Source organism: Canis lupus, chromosome 15, assembly GCF_011100685.1.
Source record: "Canis lupus familiaris isolate Mischka breed German Shepherd chromosome 15, alternate assembly UU_Cfam_GSD_1.0, whole genome shotgun sequence".
In the NCBI taxonomy this organism is placed as follows: Eukaryota; Metazoa; Chordata; class Mammalia; order Carnivora; family Canidae; genus Canis; species Canis lupus.
Window position 1 is genome coordinate 49,380,734 of NC_049236.1, and position 18,571 is coordinate 49,399,304.

The 18,571-nt window shown below is 38.0% G+C and overlaps 1 long non-coding RNA gene across 3 annotated transcripts in view; it reads right to left on the reverse strand.

Annotated features, from left to right (window-relative positions):
* Positions 1-18,571, reverse strand: part of LOC102151307 — a 55,972-nt gene that overhangs the window by 6,977 nt on the left and 30,424 nt on the right. The gene's annotated exons all lie outside the window — the stretch shown is intronic.

An 18,571-nucleotide genomic window follows, 5' to 3' on the forward strand; every position in this document is an offset into this window, starting at 1 on the left:
GTTCACTCTGGCAAACTGCAACTTTCTTAAGTCACATATCCTCAATGGCTTGTATTAAGGTTCTAAACATGTCTGATCTCCCCAATAATCTATAAGTGCCTGAGTCATGGAAGTGGTGTCAAATTTATCTTTATATTCTGCAGAGTGTCAAATCCAGTACCTTGCTCATGTTTTACGTTCAGAAAATATTTGCTAAATGAAATAAATAATTAAAAATCTCCCCTCTACACAGACACACACATCTCATTTATAACTGCATATTCTGTATCTTTTACACAATTTAACTTTTTGGAATCAAGAAAACAGTGCTGAAATATATATATTCAATATGCCTTATCATCAATTTCTAATACCATTTTTTAAAAGATTTATTTATTTATTCCAGAGAGAAAGAGAGAGAGAGAGAGAGAGAGAGAGAGAAAACATGAATGGGAGGGGCAGAGGGAGAGAGAGTATCTTAACCCTGGAGCCTAATGTGGGGCTTAATCTCACCACCCTGAGATCATGACCTGAGCCAAAAATCAAGAGTCAGGTGCTTAACCGACTGAGCCATGCAGGCACCTCCAAATACCATTGATATAAAACACCCTGTTAGTTACATCCAGTCATGGGGTTGTTTGTGGATAACTTTAATTTTATTCTTGGAGATTTATTTATTTTACAGAGAGAGAAAAAGAGAGGAGGGGGGTTGGGGCAGAAGGAGAGAGAGAGAATGTGAAGAGCACTCCATGCTGAGTGAGGAGCCCAACACAGGCCAATCCCACCACCCTGAGATCATTACCTGAGCTAAAATCAAGAGTCAGATACTTAACCAACTGAACCTCCCAGGTGCCCCTAATTTTATTTTTGTCTTTTTGCCACATTTTTCAAGTTTCCTACAAATGAACTTGTAATACTTTTATAATTAGAGCAAGTGGCTCTTTTAAGACCTTGAAATGTTCATCTCTTCTAGACTATTAAAATAATGGGAAAAAATTTAAGATAGCTAATTTTAAAAACTGAATACACATAATCCAAGAATGATTCCCGCTCAAATTTCAGTCTCTGCAGCATTCTTCCTTGCCCAGGGAAGGCCACTCATTTGTTCATTTGTTTATTCATCAATAAAATACTATCAGGCCAGGGCTGAGAGTGAAACAACTCCAGGTGGGAACAATTCATTTAGAATATAGTGTGAATGGCACCCTCTGGAGTCGTGTAACACTTAGGAACTTAGCAGGTACCGGTCCAGGCACTTTGTAAGCCCTAGAGGTAGAAGAGTAAACAAAGCAGTTCTCACATTGTGTTATAATTACATGATTAATTATCTGCCTTGCCCAGAGTGATGTAAACCCTTTGAGACCAGGAACCATAGAGAGGATAAATCAGATTTCTGCAGGAGGTAATGACTAAGACTAAGGAGTTTAGCAAGCAGAGAAGGGGCAGAGTCAAGGAAGACAATTCCTATCAGAAAAAAATCATAAGTGGGAAGGCAAGAGAAAATTGTGTTTGACAAATTATGTTTGGCTAAGAAAGAGATCAAGAGTAAGGAAGTGGAGAGAAACCTATCCTGGAGGGATTTGTGAGTCCCGACAGAGAATTTAGACATAATCCTAAAGGCAAGGAGAACCCAGGAAGAGTTTTAAGGAGGGAAATGGCTTGGTCACATTTATGGATTCCCAAACCATAGGCTGGATTAGGAACAAGATCTGACTAAAGGAAAGGTACTTTGTCTGGAAGCTAAACAGCCCAAAAAATAGGGGTTCATAAATTGGAGCCTATTGTAAATTTTTTTACAGGTTATTTATTTACTCATGAGAGACACCAGAGAGAGGCAGAGACATTGTCAGAGAGAGAAGCAGGCTCCTCGCAGGGAGCCTGATGTGGGACTCGATCCCAGGACCCCGGGATCATGCCCTGAGCTGAAGGCAGATGCTTAACCGCTGAGCCACCCAGGCATCCCAAGCCTATCGTAAATTGAACTTGAATGATTAAAAAAAATTTTTTAAACAAAGGAAAACAAACAGAAGTGTATTAAAATGTACATATTACATACAGTTGGAAGATACCCAGGGAAACTGAGTAACTCCAAAAAAAAAATCCTTATCTTTAGTGATCCCTCACTGAAATTTAGGAATTCCTCTAGTTACGAATGTAAGCACTAAACCACAGTACTATTCACAACATCTGTGGGATGCCTGGGTGGAGCAGCTGGCTAAAGTATTGGACTCTTGGTTTCAGCTCAGATCATAATCTCAAAGTCATGAGCTTGATCCCCACATCAGGCTCCGTCCTCATTGCAGAATCTCCTTGAGACCCTCTCTCCCTCTCCCTCTGCCCCTCCCCACTGCTCTTTTGTGCTCTCTCTCAAATAAATAAATAAACCTTAAAAAAATGTGATTTTATGACCAATAGAAATCAGATATTTTATTTTCTTTTTAAAAAGAATTTATTTATTTATTTAGAGAGAGCACACAAGAGTCAGCGGAGGGACAGAGGGAGAGGGAGAGAGAAAGAAAGATGTAGACTCACCACTGAGTGCAGAACCCAACAAGGGGCTTGATTCCATGACCCTGGGAATATGAACTGATCAGAAATCAAGAGTGGGACTCACAACCAACTGAGCCACCTAGGCACCCCAAAATCAGATATTTTCATAACACATTCCAGTTGTTGCAGATATCTCAAAACACCTTATTCTCATTGCTACTCTGAAATTCTAGTAGTTATTATACCCAGTGCTGGACCTTCTTATTATTAATGGATTAATGAAATATGTGGATTGCAAGGCACCAGGTGGCTCAGTCAGTTAAGCATCAGATCTTGCTTTCAGCTCAGGTCATAAACTCTGGGGTGTGGTATTAAGCCCTGAATTATTGGACTTGGAGCTGGGCATGAAGCCTGCTTAAAATTCTCCCTCTGCCTCTTCCCATCCTCTCTCTCTCAAGAAAGAGAGAAGAAAGAAAGGAAAGAAAGAAAGAAAGAAAGAAAGAAGAAAGAAAGAAAGAAAGAAAGAAAGAAAGAAAGAAAGAAAGAAAAGAAGAAAGAAAGAAAGAAAGAAAGAAAGAAAGAAAGAAAGAAAGAAAGAAAAAGAAAGAAAGAAAGAAAGAAGAAAGAAAGAAAATACATGTGTTGCATTTATATTTTAAATATTGGATAACTGCACTGAAATATAATAGTTTCCAACTTCATACATTTAAAAACTTTACTCTGAGAAGGGTCCACTGGCTTTACCAGATAAGCAAAGTGGGCCATGGCACAAACAAGGCTTAAAATCCCTGCTCAGGCTCTCGCTAGACTGAAATAACCTGTGACTCCTCTAAAACCCCAGGCTTCCTTCTCTGGCCTCCATCTACTCAATCTCTTCTGCTTTAAATACCAGCTCCTTTATCATCAGACTAACTCCTTCAGACCTCACCTCAGGATTCCCTGCACCAACCCTCCTTTCCACTCAGGTGTCCTTTATGTAATACCCTCATGACAACCTGTTTTTACTCCAAACATAGTATTTACCACAATGACCTGGCATCCCACAATTTAACGTTTGAGGTTTTAAATATCACAAGTGGCCCTGAAACTCTAGGACATGTAGTTATTTGTCAGTCTAGTGAGGCATGAAATAGGATTGCTGCTGCTGACACGGAGTCACTGAGCCAGTCAGGAGCCTGTCTGCCCGGGGTCCACATTGCTACATGATGTTATTTAATGCACACAAGAAACCTATAAATGAAGTCATATTATCCCCATTTCACAGATGAATAATGTGATGAAACCACAAATTAGAGAGAATTAGTGAATCTGGAGATTTTCAAAGGTTGTCAGTTACAACTCTTTATTTATTTATTTATTTATTTATTTTTTTTTATTGGTGTTCAATTTACTAACATACAGAATAACCCCCAGTGCCCGTCACCCATTCACTCCCACCCCCCGCCCTCCTCCCCTTCCAACACCCCTAGTTCGTTTTCCAGAGTTAGCAGTCTTTACGTTCTGTCTCCCTTTCTGGTATTTCCCACACATTTCTTCCCCCTTCCCTTATATTCCCTTTCACTATTATTTATATTCCCCAAATGAATGAGAACATATAATGTTTGTCCTTCTCCGACTGGCTTACTTCACTCAGCATAATACCCTCCAGTTCCATCCACGTTGAAGCAAATGGTGGGTATTTGTCATTTCTAATAGCTGAGTAATATTCCATTGTATACATAAACCACATCTTCTTTATCCATTCATCTTTCGTTGGACACCGAGGTTCCTTCCACAGTTTGGCTATCGTGGCCATTGCTGCTATAAACATCGGGGTGCAGGTGTCCCGGCGTTTCACTGCATCTGTATCTTTGGGGTAAATCCCCAGCAGTGCAATTGCTGGGTCGTAGGGCAGGTATATTTTTAACTGTTTGAGGAACCTCCACACAGTTTTCCAGAGTGGCTGCACCAGTTCACATTCCCACCAACAGTGTATGAGGGTTCCCTTTTCTCCACATCCTCTCCAACATTTGTGGTTTCCTGCCTTGTTAATTTTCCCCATTCTCACTGGTGTGAGGTGGTATCTCATTGTGGTTTTGATTTGTATTTCCCTGATGGCAAGTGATGCAGAGCATTTTCTCATGTGCATGTTGGCCATGTCTATGTCTTCCTCTGTGAGATTTCTGTTCATGTCTTTTGCCCATTTCATGATTGGATTGTTTGTTTCTTTGGTGTTGAGTTTAATAAGTTCTTTATAGATCTTGGAAACTAGCCCTTTATCTGATATGTCATTTGCAAATATCTTCTCCCATTCTGTAGGTTGTCTTTGAGTTTTGTTGACTGTATCCTTTGCTGTGCAAAAGCTTCTTATCTTGATGAAGTCCCAATAGTTCATTTTTGCTTTTGTTTCTTTACCTTCGTGGATGTATCTTGCAAGAAGTTACTATGGCCGAGTTCAAAAAGGGTGTTGCCTGTGTTCTTCTCTAGGATTTTGATGGAATCTTGTCTCACATTTAGATCTTTCATCCATTTTGAGTTTATCTTTGTGTATGGTGAAAGAGAGTGGTCTAGTTTCATTCTTCTGCATGTGGATGCCCAATTTTCCCAGCACCATTTATTGAAGAGACTGTCTTTCTTCCAATGGATAGTCTTTCCTCCTTTATCGAATATTAGTTGCCCATAAAGTTCAGGGTCCACTTCTGGATTCTCTATTCTGTTCAGAGAGTTAGAACAAATTATTTTAAGATTTGTGTGGAATCAGAAAAGACCCCGAATAGCCAGGGGAATTTTAAAAAAGAAAACCATATCTGGGGGCATCACAATGCCAGATTTCAGGTTGTACTACAAAGCTGTGGTCATCAAGACAGTGTGGTACTGGCACAAAAACAGACACATAGATCAGTGGAACAGAATAGTTACAACTCTTTAGACTACTATTTTGTTTCTAACTCAACCAGAAGGAAGTGAGCAACCTAAAGGCAAGGACTATATCTTGAATCTGGACACCCCCAGGGCACATACTGAGCCTTATATTAGTAGGTACTCAGTAAATGGTCTACTGATTAATAAGAGAAAGAATCCTAAGAATTTTGCCTTCCCTCACTGAAATTTCCTGGAGATCCTGACTTTTATTTTGATCCTATATCATTCTGAGCTTGCAGAAAACTTCCTGGTTCATAAAAACTAGAAGTATTTATTAATTGATTGCTTGTCTAACTTTACTTTAATAATCTGTGTTTGACATCTGACACATTTTCTTTTATTGAGATAAGCTATAAATCCCTTTGAATAGCAGAATTTTGTGCAAAAGTATAAATAAAACCAATTTTATAGATAACTAATAACTCTAGCTTTTAACTTTTCTATTCCTTGGAATAACTTGAATATCAGTCTCCTTTATTACTACAGGAAATTTTTACTTTTAAAATATGAAGAGAGATATCTATGTTTTGTTTTGGATATGGATCATCAGTACACATACAATGAGCACACACAGGTTAAGTGTGTTTTTATACTCATATTTTTCCTTAGATACAAATAAAGTAAAAATAATATATAATTTCTTAGTTTTTTCAGACTGACACTTTATCCTACAGAATGAAAAAAAATCAAGGCAAAAATAAATATAATCAGGAGAAAGTCTTAATGAAAACTTTTATTATGTTAAACTGAAGCATTCACTTAGGCTTAAGATTTGTTTTTGAGAGGGTTGAAATTTTATGGTAGTACTAGGTCAAAGAAAGAAGGGTACATCTTTTTTCTGCATCTAGAATGTATTAGCTAGACATAGGGTTTTATCTCAAAATGCTTCCCTTCCTGACTGATCCAGAAATAGACAAAATCCAAATGTGAAATATACAAATTTCTGCTTGACGGCTCCTTGCTCTTGTCTCTCATTAGCTCCATTGGAACTGAACTTGCTCAGATAAGTCACTAATAACTAGGTGCCCCATGTATATTTAGAAGCCACCTTGCAGAGGCATTTGTCTTTGCCTTTAACGCACAGCTTAATAAGCATTTCAGTTACTATTTCTCACATATCACAGAAGCCCCAGCCTTGTAAAATTAATGACTTTCACTACTTAAAAAATAATGAATTTTCATTGGTAAAGGGATGACAAAAGTATTTGGTACTGTTTCTTTATATTGTTAATGTTTTTTAAAGTAATTTATACAGAGCTAAGGATAAAGTAAGGGAAAAATAATTTCAGTTCTTCCTTGTGAAATCTAGAGATGCATTGACAAATAGGACTGTTTCAAGTCTGAACACATCCCAAGCCTACAATAACTGGCGTGATACACCCGGATCAAAATGGTCTCCCATCAGTGCTCTACCACACCTAAAAAGTCAACAATGGCATTAGTCACTAATGGTTTTCTTAGCACAGAAACATTTTTTTGTATTGGAGTTCAATTTGCCAACGTATAGCATAACACCCAATGCTCATCCTGCCAAGTGCCCCCCTCAGTGCCCACCACCCAGTCACCCCACCCCCGCCCACTTCCCCTTCCACTACCCCTTGTTCATTTCCCAGAGTTAGGAGTCTCTCATGTTTTGTCACCCTCACTGATATTTTCACTCATTTTCTCTCCTTTCCCTCTATTCCCTTTCACTAATTTTGATATTCCCCAAACAAATGAGATCATATAATGTTTTTCTTTTCCGATTAACTTATTTCACTCAGCACAATACCCTCCAGGTCCCTCCATGTTGAAGCAAATGGTGGATATTTGTTGTTTCTAATGACTGAGTAATATTCCATTGTATACATAGACCACATCTTCTTTATCCATTCATCTGCACGCAAACATTTCAACTATAAGTCACTCTGTTCATTTATTTTATCTGTGAATTCACTATTGCTCATGTCATCTGGAGGACACCATGGACGCAAAGAAGTGATACATATAACAGTAGGTTTTTATGGAGAAAAAGAGTAGGGATCCAGGAAAGCCAGAAATTAATGCTTCGCCATCTTTCTTTACAGCTAGTTCTGATCCCAGTGGTGAATTTGAATTGGGAAAGAGGTAAAGAAATTTAGTGAACAGTATCAGTCAAACCTCACACATGTCTTGCTAAGTGATGATTCTAAAAGACAAATCCCTAGATTTCTCACATATAGCACAAAAGAGGCAAAGATTTAGTTCAAATCTAAAATAGGGTGCCACCTGGGTAGCTCAGTCAGTTAAGCATCTGCCTTCAGCTCAGGTCATGATCCCAGGGTCCTGGGATCCAGCCCTGCATCAGGCTCCCTGCTCAGTGGGGAGTCTGCTTCTCCCTCTGCCCCTCACCCTGCTCATGCTCTTGCTCTCTCTCTCTCTCATATAAATAAATAAAATATTTTTTAAAACAATAAATAATAACAAAATAAAATATACTATAGGGACACTTGGATGACTTAGTCAATTAAAAGTCCAACTCTTGGCTTCGGCTCAAGTCATGATCTCAGGGTCATGAGATTGAGCCCCACATGGGGCTCCACACTGTGCATGGAGCCTGCTTAAGATTCTCTCTCTCAAAAAAAAAAAAATTCTCTCTCTCCCTCTGTCCCTCCTCCCCACCCACCTCACCTCCCAGCCACTTGCACATTCCTCTCTCTTTCTCTCAAATAAATAAATATACTATAATCTTATAACTAAATGAGATTAAGTGAATTAAGAAAATATTTCCTGGGGCACCTGCTGGCTCAGTTGGAGGAGCATGCAACTCTTGATCTTGGGGTCATGAGTTTGAGCCTCATGACGAGTGTAGAGATTATTAAAAAATAAATAAATAAACTTTAAAAAAAAGGAAGAAAACATTTTCTAAATTTCTGAGTTAGGATGGCAGGTCAAACAGAGACATCCTTTTCAGTCTCCTTCCCAAATAGCACCAAAACTAAGGAAATACAGGGAAAATTATCAAAATTTTGGAAGCTGAAAACAAGAGGCCAATTGTAACTGACTTAGATCCAAGCAACCTGACTCCCAAGACATCAGTAAGGAAACTGAAAACCTACTCAACTTATTTTTCAGGATCTTCAAAAGACATGGAACATGGTGGCAACAGGATCTTCTGGGACTTGCAATTAGGAGGAAGACAAGAGTAAAAGCAGTTTGATCTCCCCTTTTCAACTGGGGAATGATTGTTCTTTTTCAAGCCTGATATGAAGGGATAGATGAGCCATTTATTTTCTGAAAAAAGTAAAACTTAATATCTCCAGACTATGAAAGAGCCTGGTGAAGTTGGAAGGGATAGGTACCCCAATGGATGGACTTACCAAATATGCATACTAATTGCTTGTTGCAGAGAACAACCCCACCCCCTCCATTACTTAGTGTCTAGAATGCTAGCAACCAGCCCCTTACCTCCCTTGCAGGAGGTTGGACATCACTTTCCTGGTGAATCTAACCCAAGGTTTCAAGTTGCCCACCTAAGTCACCCTATAGTCAAGTGTAGTCATTACCCCCATATTTAGCATATCCAATGAGTTATTTAGTCCCTCATGCTCAATCATGGGGTCATGCAGTCAAGGATTACCAGTCATTGAGGGATTTTCCTAATATGAAAGGTATGGTGTACAAATACAAACAGAAAAAAAAGGGGGCACCTGGGGGGCTCAGTTGGCTGAACCTCCGACTCTCGATTTCAGCTCAAGTGATGATCTCATGGGTTGTGGGACCAAGCCCTGAGTTGGGCTCTGCACTCAGTACAGAGTCTGCTCCAGATTCTCTCTCCCTTCCCCTCTTCCCTTCCCCCACTCCCTCTCTCTCAAATAAATAAATAAATAAAATCTTTAAAAAAAAGAAAAAAGGAAAAAGGAAAGAAAGAAAGAAAGAAAGAAAGAAAGAAAGAAAGAAAGAAAGAAAGAAAGAAAGAAAGAGAAAAAGAAAAGAAAGCAGTGCCTATATGGCTCAGTCAGTTAACCATCTGCCTTCAGACCAAGTCATGTTTTAGGGTCCTGGGACTGAGCCCCACATCAGGCTTCACACTCAGGAGGGAGTCTGCTTCTACCTCTAATTCTGTCCCTCCCCACTGCTTGTGCTTTCTCTTGCTTGCTCTCTCTAAAATAAATAAATAAAATCTTAAAAAAATAAAAAGTAAAAAGCAATCAGGGAGAAGCAAACTTTAAAGGAAAAAAGTCATTAATATTCTTAGAATTATTTAAAAAAAAAAGATACAGCATCCATGAAACAAGAACAGGAATTCTCTGAGAACAAAAATGAGTCATTGGGAATTAAAAATTTGATAGGAAAAAAACCAGAAAACCAAGAATACAACAACCCTAAAAGATGGGTTAAAAGATAAAGTTGAGGAAAGCACTTCTGAGAGTGGAGGAGAAAAAACACAGATGGGAAATAGGAGAAAAAAAGATGAGAAAACTGAAGAAAAAGAAAAAGTAGAACAAAGAAAATGATCAAAATAATTCAAGAAGAATGACCAGAGTTTAAGGTTTTGTTTTTCAGATTTAAAAACCCAGGGAATCCCTGGGTGGCGCAGTGGTTTGGCGCCTGCCTTTGGCTCAGGGCACGATCCTGGAGACCCGGGATCGAATCCCACATCGGGGTCCCGGTGCATGGAGCCTGCTTCTCCCTCTGCCTATGTCTCTGCCTCTCTCTCTTGCTCTCTCTCTCTGTGAATATCATAAATAAATAAAAATTAAAAAAAAAAAAACACCAAGTGCCAAGGAAGACAAATGAAGACAGATTCATAACAAGTCACCCATTGTGAAATTTCAGGACACCTGGGCATAGAAATGATTCCTCTAGCTTTTAGGAGCAAAAGTAAACAGGTTACACATAAAGGATAAAGAAACATCACAGTTTTGGACTTCACAGCAGCACTGGAAACAAGATGATAGGCTTTCAAGAGCCAGAGAAATAAAAAAAAAAAAAAAGCCAGAGAAATACATTCAAAATCCTAAACAAAATAATCTCCAACCTAGAATCCTGTCCTCAGAAACTACCAATCAAGAATGAGGACTGAACAAAAATATTTTCTGACATTCAAGGTCTCCATTTATTTCTCATGTATCTTTTCTTAAGAAGCTATTAGAGGATGTGCTTCATCAATATGGGAGAATAAATAAAAAAAGAGGACAACACGAAATAGAGTAAGACAGCCAACATAAGGGAGAGGGAATCCCAGATGACAACTGTGCCCCATATGGGGGGGTCAGGTGGGGAAGTATGACAAAATAATCAGACATAATCAGCACTGTTATCATCAAAATCCTCTGCTATTACACCCTCTTTTAGTTTGATGATAGAGTACCTCGGCGAGCCTGACCATGTTCTCTACTGTGTTTGGCTCGCCTTGATCAAGTGTTGAAATTTCTGCTCTCCTCTTCATCTGACCATCATTTCACCTCAGAAGGATTTGGGCTTGACTTAGTGCTAAACCCTGGAGGCAAGGCCCATAAGAGTTAAAAGTAGAATCTATGGTGCCTGGGTGGCTCAGTGGTTGAGCATATGCTTTCTGCTCGGGTCATGTGTCCGCTTCTCCCTCTGCCTATGTCTCTGCCTCTCTCTCTCTGTCTCTCATGAATACATTTTTTAAAATCTAAAAAAAAAAAAAAAAAAAAGTAGAAACTACAGAGCAGTGCTCTCTGATCAAGCTTCAGCTGCGTGACCAGTGTCTGCTCCACACTACATTCATGTCAGATAGGTGGATTCTAATAAGCTCTCTGTTTCCCAGGAGTCCCTGAAGAAAAAGGATATATCTTGTAAACTCTCAGAGGAGCTGAAACTATGACCCAGAGACTCCATTGCAGTATATTTTCTCCTGATAGCCTTCAACAAATGATGATAATATTGCCTTTTCCTTATGCAAACAGGTTTGTGACTGCTACTCTAGATTTCAAAACTAAATAATATTTTCTTTGGGGATATAGATACACAGATGGTGGACAAAGCAAATGAATAGTGAACACAAAATCAAAATAATATTTGCCTCTGGAGAGAAAGAAGATGTTATGAGGAGGAGGACACAGAGTAGTGGTACCAGTAATGCCATTTCTTCATCCAGATGGTAGGTACACGGATTTATTGTGATTATTTGAAACTATAACTATGTAGCTTATACATTGTTCCATTTAAATGATATATTTCACAATAAAACATCTACAAAACCAGAAAAATTGAATAGACATTTTATTAAGGCTAAATAGCTGCATTTTATTAAAAGATGCTTCTATTTTATACCAACTTTGATTTCGTATCTTAACCTTAATCTAAATTCAAAATGTTTATAAAACTTAATCTGTCCTGGTACAACTATCTGATTAAAATAAAAACATGTAGACAAAACAAAAACAAAACAAAACAAAACAAAAACCCCTCATCTGTCCTACACTCATGGAACAATCCACTTAAAAGGAAATCAAATGATATAATACTGCTGCTATGTTAAAAAGAGCAATTTCATCTGAAATAAGCATAATGAAACATGTTTTTGCACTATGTAAGTTTTCTTTTCCCCTGACTGGCAATACACTCGGTTATACTACAAATATAAAGAATTAGGAATACCGGTGCGGCAGTCAGTTGAGTGTTTGACTCTTGGTTTCTGGGAAGGCCATGATCTCAGGATCTCGGGATCATTGTTCAGTGCTCAGCATGGAGTGCCTAAGTTTCTCTCTCTCTCTGCCTCTGCCCCTTGCACCACCCCACCCTCCATGCCATACTCTCTCTCTCTCAAGTAAATAAATCTTTAAAAAATTTTTAGAGGAGCCTAGGTGGCTCAGTCAGTTAAGCATCTGACTTTGGCTCAGGTCATGATCTCAGGGTCCTGGGATCAAGCCCTGCCTCCAGCTTCACACTTAGTGGGAACTCTGCTTGTCCCTCTCTCTCTCTGCTCCCCCCGCCCCCACTCGTACTGTCCCTTTCTCTCAAATAAATAAAATCTTTTTAAAAATCTTTAAAATAGGGCAGCCCAGGTGGCTCAGCGGTTTAGCACTGCCTTCAGCCCAGGGTGTGATCCTGGAGACCTGGGATCGAGTCCCACGTCGGGCTCCCTGTGTGGAGCCTGCTTCTCCCTCTGCCTGTGTCTCTGCCTCTCTCTCTCTCTCCTCTCTGTGTATTCTCATGAATAAATAATTATTTTTAAAATCTTTAAAATATATATAAATTAAAAATATTTGCTTTTATGGATATAGAATTAATAGTTCTATAAGATATTCCAAAAACTATTTAAATAAACATCAAATATGTTTACTTTTACTTAGGTAATTCATTAAAAGTATATTAAAAATCAGAAGATCTAATGTTGCCACTAATTTACCAATCTCAAGTATTATTTACTTTTTAAAACACTGAAGTATAGTAGAGCATGCAACTCCTGTGAATTCAACACCCATGTTGGGTGTAAAGTATATTTAAAAATAAAATCTTAAAAAAATAATAAAAATAGAACACTGAAGTATAGAGATGCCTGGCTGGCTCAGTAAGGGGAGTATGCAGCTCTTTATCTTGGGATTGTGAAGAGGGGTGCAGAGGGAGGGAAGAGAGAGCTCTTTGAGGGGCTGGATCTCACAACTCTGAGATCATGACCTGAGATGAAATCACAAGTCTGATGCTTAACTGACTGAGCCACCTGGGCGCCCCTCAATTAGAGCAATATTAAGTAATTATGTTTACTGTTCACTTTGAGACTAGTGGATAAAATACAGTGATTTTTAAGAAGATTTATTTATCTTAAGAGAAAGAGAGAGCATGAACAATGGGAGGGGCAACGGGAGAGGGAGAGAGAGAAGCCTCAAGCAGACTCCCCCCACTGAATGTGGAGCCTGACTCAGGGCTCAGTCCTAGGACTCTGGGATCATGACCTAAGCCAAAATCAGGAGCAGGTCCCTCCTGAGCCACCCAGGTGCCCTAAAAACGGTGATATTTTGATGTCCCTGCTTTGGATTTTGGTTTGTTTTATTTGTAATCCCTGAATCATTGCTGGGGTGAGGTAAAGCAATTTTATAAAGGGTCATAAAACACAATTATTTTTCTAGCTTGACTAAATATAAGCTATAGTTAAGAAAATTTTAACTTTCCTCTGAACACATTGCCTCAGGCAAATATCTACTTTTACCTATGCCCAGGGGTTGTCTGATTCATCACTTATTGAACTGCAATTCACCTTCTACCTGAAAAATGCTAAGTATACCTACTTTTTCTAATATGTGCTACAATTGCAAAGCAAGTGTCAATATAAAATGAAAAATAAATCATTTGCTCTAGTTATCAATAGCATAAGTGCTTTCTGTATAAAAGTCTCTACTATAAAAAGTGAAGGCTTGCTAATTAACCAATTACAATTTCATTGAGTACCTGCTATGTGCCAAGCGCTGTAGTAATTGCTTTTGACACACGCATGTGTGTATAAAACAGACATAAATCCCTGACTTCATGGAGCTTATATGTCTAATGGGGGAAAAGATGATCAAAGTAGGTGTATTATATAGAATGGAAAAATGTAAGAAGAAATGTGGAGGAAAATATAGTAGACAAGGAATGTGTATGTCATGACAATTGTGATTTTAAATCGGTTGGTAAAGCAAGGCCTCACTGAGAAAGCAGTCTGGGCGAAGAGTTAAGGTGGTAAGGACATGAGATCTGAAGCTATCTGGGACAAGGCATATTAGGCAGAGAAGAGCAAGTGCAAAAGTCCTGAGATGGGAATATGTCTGGCTTGTTTGAGGAAAAACAAGGAGGCCAGGGTGACAGGAGTGGAATAAATGAAGATTGTTGTATGTGAGATCACAAAATTAAGGGCTAGATCATGGCTGGCTTTGCAGGCCATTGTGAGGAGAGCAATCGAAAGCCATTGGAGGTCTCGAGCTGAAGACAAACATGGTTGGCATATATTTTTAGAGTTGCTCTGACTGCTGGATTGAGAATGGGCTGAAGGTGGGGCAAAGGCCAAAGTGCAAAGGCCAGTTAGAAGAATTCAGACAAAAGATGATGATGGCTTTGACCTGGAGAATAGCAGTGCAAGTGGTAAGAAGTAGTCAGATTCTGAATATATTTTGAAGAGAGAGCTGATATGTTTCAGATGAGGAATATAACAAAAAAAGAGGACTTGATAATTCTAAAGCAAACTCCTGGAAGAATCTAGTTACCATTAACGAGATGGAGAAGGCCACATTCTATCATTAGTATGAGCCTCTGGGTTGATACATTTTGTGAATTTCTTTCTAAGTAATATTTCTCTACTTATCAAAGTATTTTATGGGTGAAAGATATTTATAACTAATAAGCCAGTTGAATCAGAGTGTATTTTTTTATTTTCAAGGATCTGATAAATGAAAAAATATTCATGAGTTGTAGTTTAAAACAGCACTTCTTATATAATTGTTAAGTGTAACTTACAATCTTTGCTCTAGTTGAGCTGCTTAAGTCCTTGCTTACGGTGGGTGTTCAAGTGCTGGTGACACATGCTGGTGCCATCTCTACAGCACTTTAATTGTAGGAATTATCTCTTAGCCTACCCATCTCCTGATTTTTAATTATCTTTAGAGAAATTATACATAGAAGTTCCACAATGATTACCCAGTGTCCTACGCTAGTAACTACTAAACCTGTTTATTATGATGTAAAGAGGACAAGAATATGTTCTCTGTTCCACTTCATATGGTATATTTCACTGTAATGTCCCTTTCCATTTCTACAAATAATCCAAATCTAAAAATGTATGCCTTTCTTTTTTTGTTTCTTGAAAGATAAATATCTTGGTTTTCACAGCTTTATTCCTATTTTGGCAATAGTTTCTGGGTCTGCATTTTATTCTAGTATTTTTTTTTTAAGATTTTATTTATTTATTCATGATAGTCACAGAGAGAGAGAGAGAGAGAGAGGCAGAGACACAGGCAGAGGGAGAAGCAGGCTCCATGCACCGGGAGCCCGACGTGGGATTCGATCCCGGGTCTCCAGGATCGCGCCCTGGGCCAAAGGCAGGCGCCAAACCGCTGCGCCACCCAGGGATCCCTCTAGTATTTTTTCTAATTGAAATCCAGTTGACATACAATATTATATTAGCTTCAGGTATACAACAGAGTGATTTGAGAACTATATACATTATGAAATGCTCACCACAATAAGAGTAGTTACCAGCTGTTACCATACAAAGTTAGTACAGTACTATTGGCTATATTCACTACTCTGTATTTTTTGATATTCTGATATTCTTTAATGGAAATGTATTGTCTAAAACGCAAGTTTTGTGTTTAAGAGTCTATAATTCTGTTTTTTTACTGTGATAGTAAATATTGGTCTGTTTATATTCTTTTTTTTTTTTAAGATTTTATTTATTCATGAGAGACAGAAAGAGAGAGACAGAGACACAGGCAGAGGGAGAAGCAGGCTCCCTGTAGGGAGCCGGATGTGGGACTCGATCCCGGGACTCCAGGATCACGCCCTGGGCTGAAGGTGGCGCTAAACCGCTAAGCCACCCAGGCTGCCTGCCCTGTTTATATTATTTTAAATCTCAAAATTAGGGGGAAAAAATATCAAAATTAGGGATGCTTGGTCCCTAATTAATTAATTAACCTAATTAATAGGTTTAGCTATAAAGCTAACCTTTTATAGCTCTTTAAGTTCCATGTTTCTGATAAATCTTTCATAGGATCTTATAATGCCTACAAGTAGCTATTATATTCCTCCCTAAATTTCCTTTTCTTCTACCCTAATGTCCTGAGTTCATTCAAGGATTCCCTTTGTGACATGGTTTCTAGATCCTTCTCTGATACACACCAGATTGTCAACATCCTTAAAGACAGTACTCAGAACTGAAGAAAATAAATGCTCTAGATGTGTCTGGATACTCAGTTCCATGTTCTAGTCCTCCATTTTCCTTATATTAATTATCTATACCTGTGTAACATATTACCCTCAAATTTGACAACTTAAAACAACAATAAACATTTATTAGCTCATAATTCTGTGGGTCAAGAATTTGAGGAGGATTTAGCTGAGTGATTCTGATTTAAATTTCTCATCAGGTTGTAGTTAGGTCATTGACCAGGTCTATAGTCATCTCAAGACTCAACTGAGGCTGAAAGATCTCTTTTAAACTCACTCATGTGGTTGTTAGCAGGCTGAACTTTCTCATGGGCCATTGACCTGAGGGCCTCAATTCCTCAGCATACCATGTGAGTCTCGTAAGACTGCTTACATCATGATGCACTAGGACAGCTTGCTCACTCTAGAACGAGTGACCCCAGAGAGGGAAGTAGGGAGGTGGAGAGAGAGAGAGAGCAAGACCAGTGTCTTTATAACATAATTTCAGAAAGAGTATCCCATCACTTCTGCCATATTCTGTTAGAATTCAGTCACTAGGTCCAGTTTAGAGGATTACATGTAGACGTTGAACATCAGGAGGCAGGAGGCGTTGGGGATTATCTTAAAGGCTGTCTACTTCAGTTGAAAATATCACCTTTTTATAAATGCAGCCAAAGATTACCTAATAGTTTTATGCCAATGGTTCATGTTGAGCTTCTGGTCAATTAAAGCACAAAAAGATTCTGCTTGTTTCACAAAGCAATTGATTTTGCACTCAGTCCTTTGAATCTAAAGGCAAGAATTATTGCTGGCATTTTATTTTGTCTCTAATGCATTTTTTAAAAAATTACCTTCCATATCTTATAATTTAAACTCCTTTTGAGAGAATAGAGAGTCTATTAAAACACTGTTTCAGATATTGACCAAGTTACTTTAAGTAGTTCTTGTGATATCTCTTGAGAGAAGGTTTAAAGTAGTCATGAGTAAATGCAATACCTTATTAAACCTTCAAGATCTCAAAAATAAAAAATAAACCTTCAAGATCTCTTACAAAACTTGATAAACATTCTTCGTTAAATTAATTGAAGATAATTATAAATAAACTACTATATCTGTGTTGGTCTCTACAGGCCCTTTCAATCTCCTAACTTGCAGGAACTGAACAGTAGTTAATGTCTATCTACTTTGTATTTCTTGGAGTTAAATTCACTTAAAGTCACTGTTATTTGTGTTAAAAAATCTTACTTTCTTAACCCATCTGAAATAAAATTAATATTGGGTATGGTCTCTACTTGGAGATTAGTCCTCTACTTGTTTACTTTCTAATTAAAGAATTTTAGTCTACAAAAAGAATGTACAAATAAAAACAACAATCAACAATTCTTAGACAAAGAGGCACAAAATCCTGTACATTTTAAAAGTCTACAATATAAAAAAACATGATTAGTGTTATAAGTCTAGTCTACTTCAGTTTCTAAATAATTCTTTTTCCTTTTATGGAGAAAGGAGAACCTAAAAACTAAATATGAATAAAATGACATCTTTAAATGTAACTGTTAAAATATATTGTAGCTGTGTTTTATTGTTTGCAAAATATGAAATAAATATCTTTTGAATGGCTGTTTTTAGTAGCATAGTACAATTGCATACTGTAAATTAAGGAAGTGGATTCCAAGTTAAGCACCACTGATCTGACTCAGAAATCCAGTCAAAATAAAATTGTATAGGTTTTTTATATGTGGGAGAAGAAGAGGTTTCAAATCAGGTTTTTTTTTTCCCCTATCAACAGGAAGAACCATTTTATTTATAGTCAAAAGACCTGGGCTCTGGAAATGGCACACTGCCTGGGTGGTACGCTCTTAGACCAGTCATCAATTCCTCTTTATCTTAGTTACTGTCTGTAAAAGGATGTGGTTGGACCAAGGTTCTCTTCAGATTTCAAAGTTTCTGATTTTATGAATTTCCTACTATTCTCACCCTCTCCACTGATAATTTCAACCTAAAATGGAGGGAATTATAGAGAAGGAAAACATAGGCAAAATTGAATGTGCTTCTGGGTCCTGGTCCATTGCTATACTTCAGAATTATCATTCATCTTTTTTTTTTATGACTTGTTTAGACCAAGTTTAGGTTTACAATATAATTCAGAGGAAGGTACAGATATTTCCCATATACCCCCTACCATCCCACATGCACAGCCTCTCTCATTATCAACATCACTCACCAGTAGTACTTTTTTTTTTTTTAAACCAAGGATAAACCCACAGTGACACATCATTAATAATCCAAAGTCCATAGTTTACCTTATGGTTCACTCTTGATTTTGCATTCTATGGGTTTTTAAATTTTTTTTATTTATTCAGAGAGAGAGAGAGAG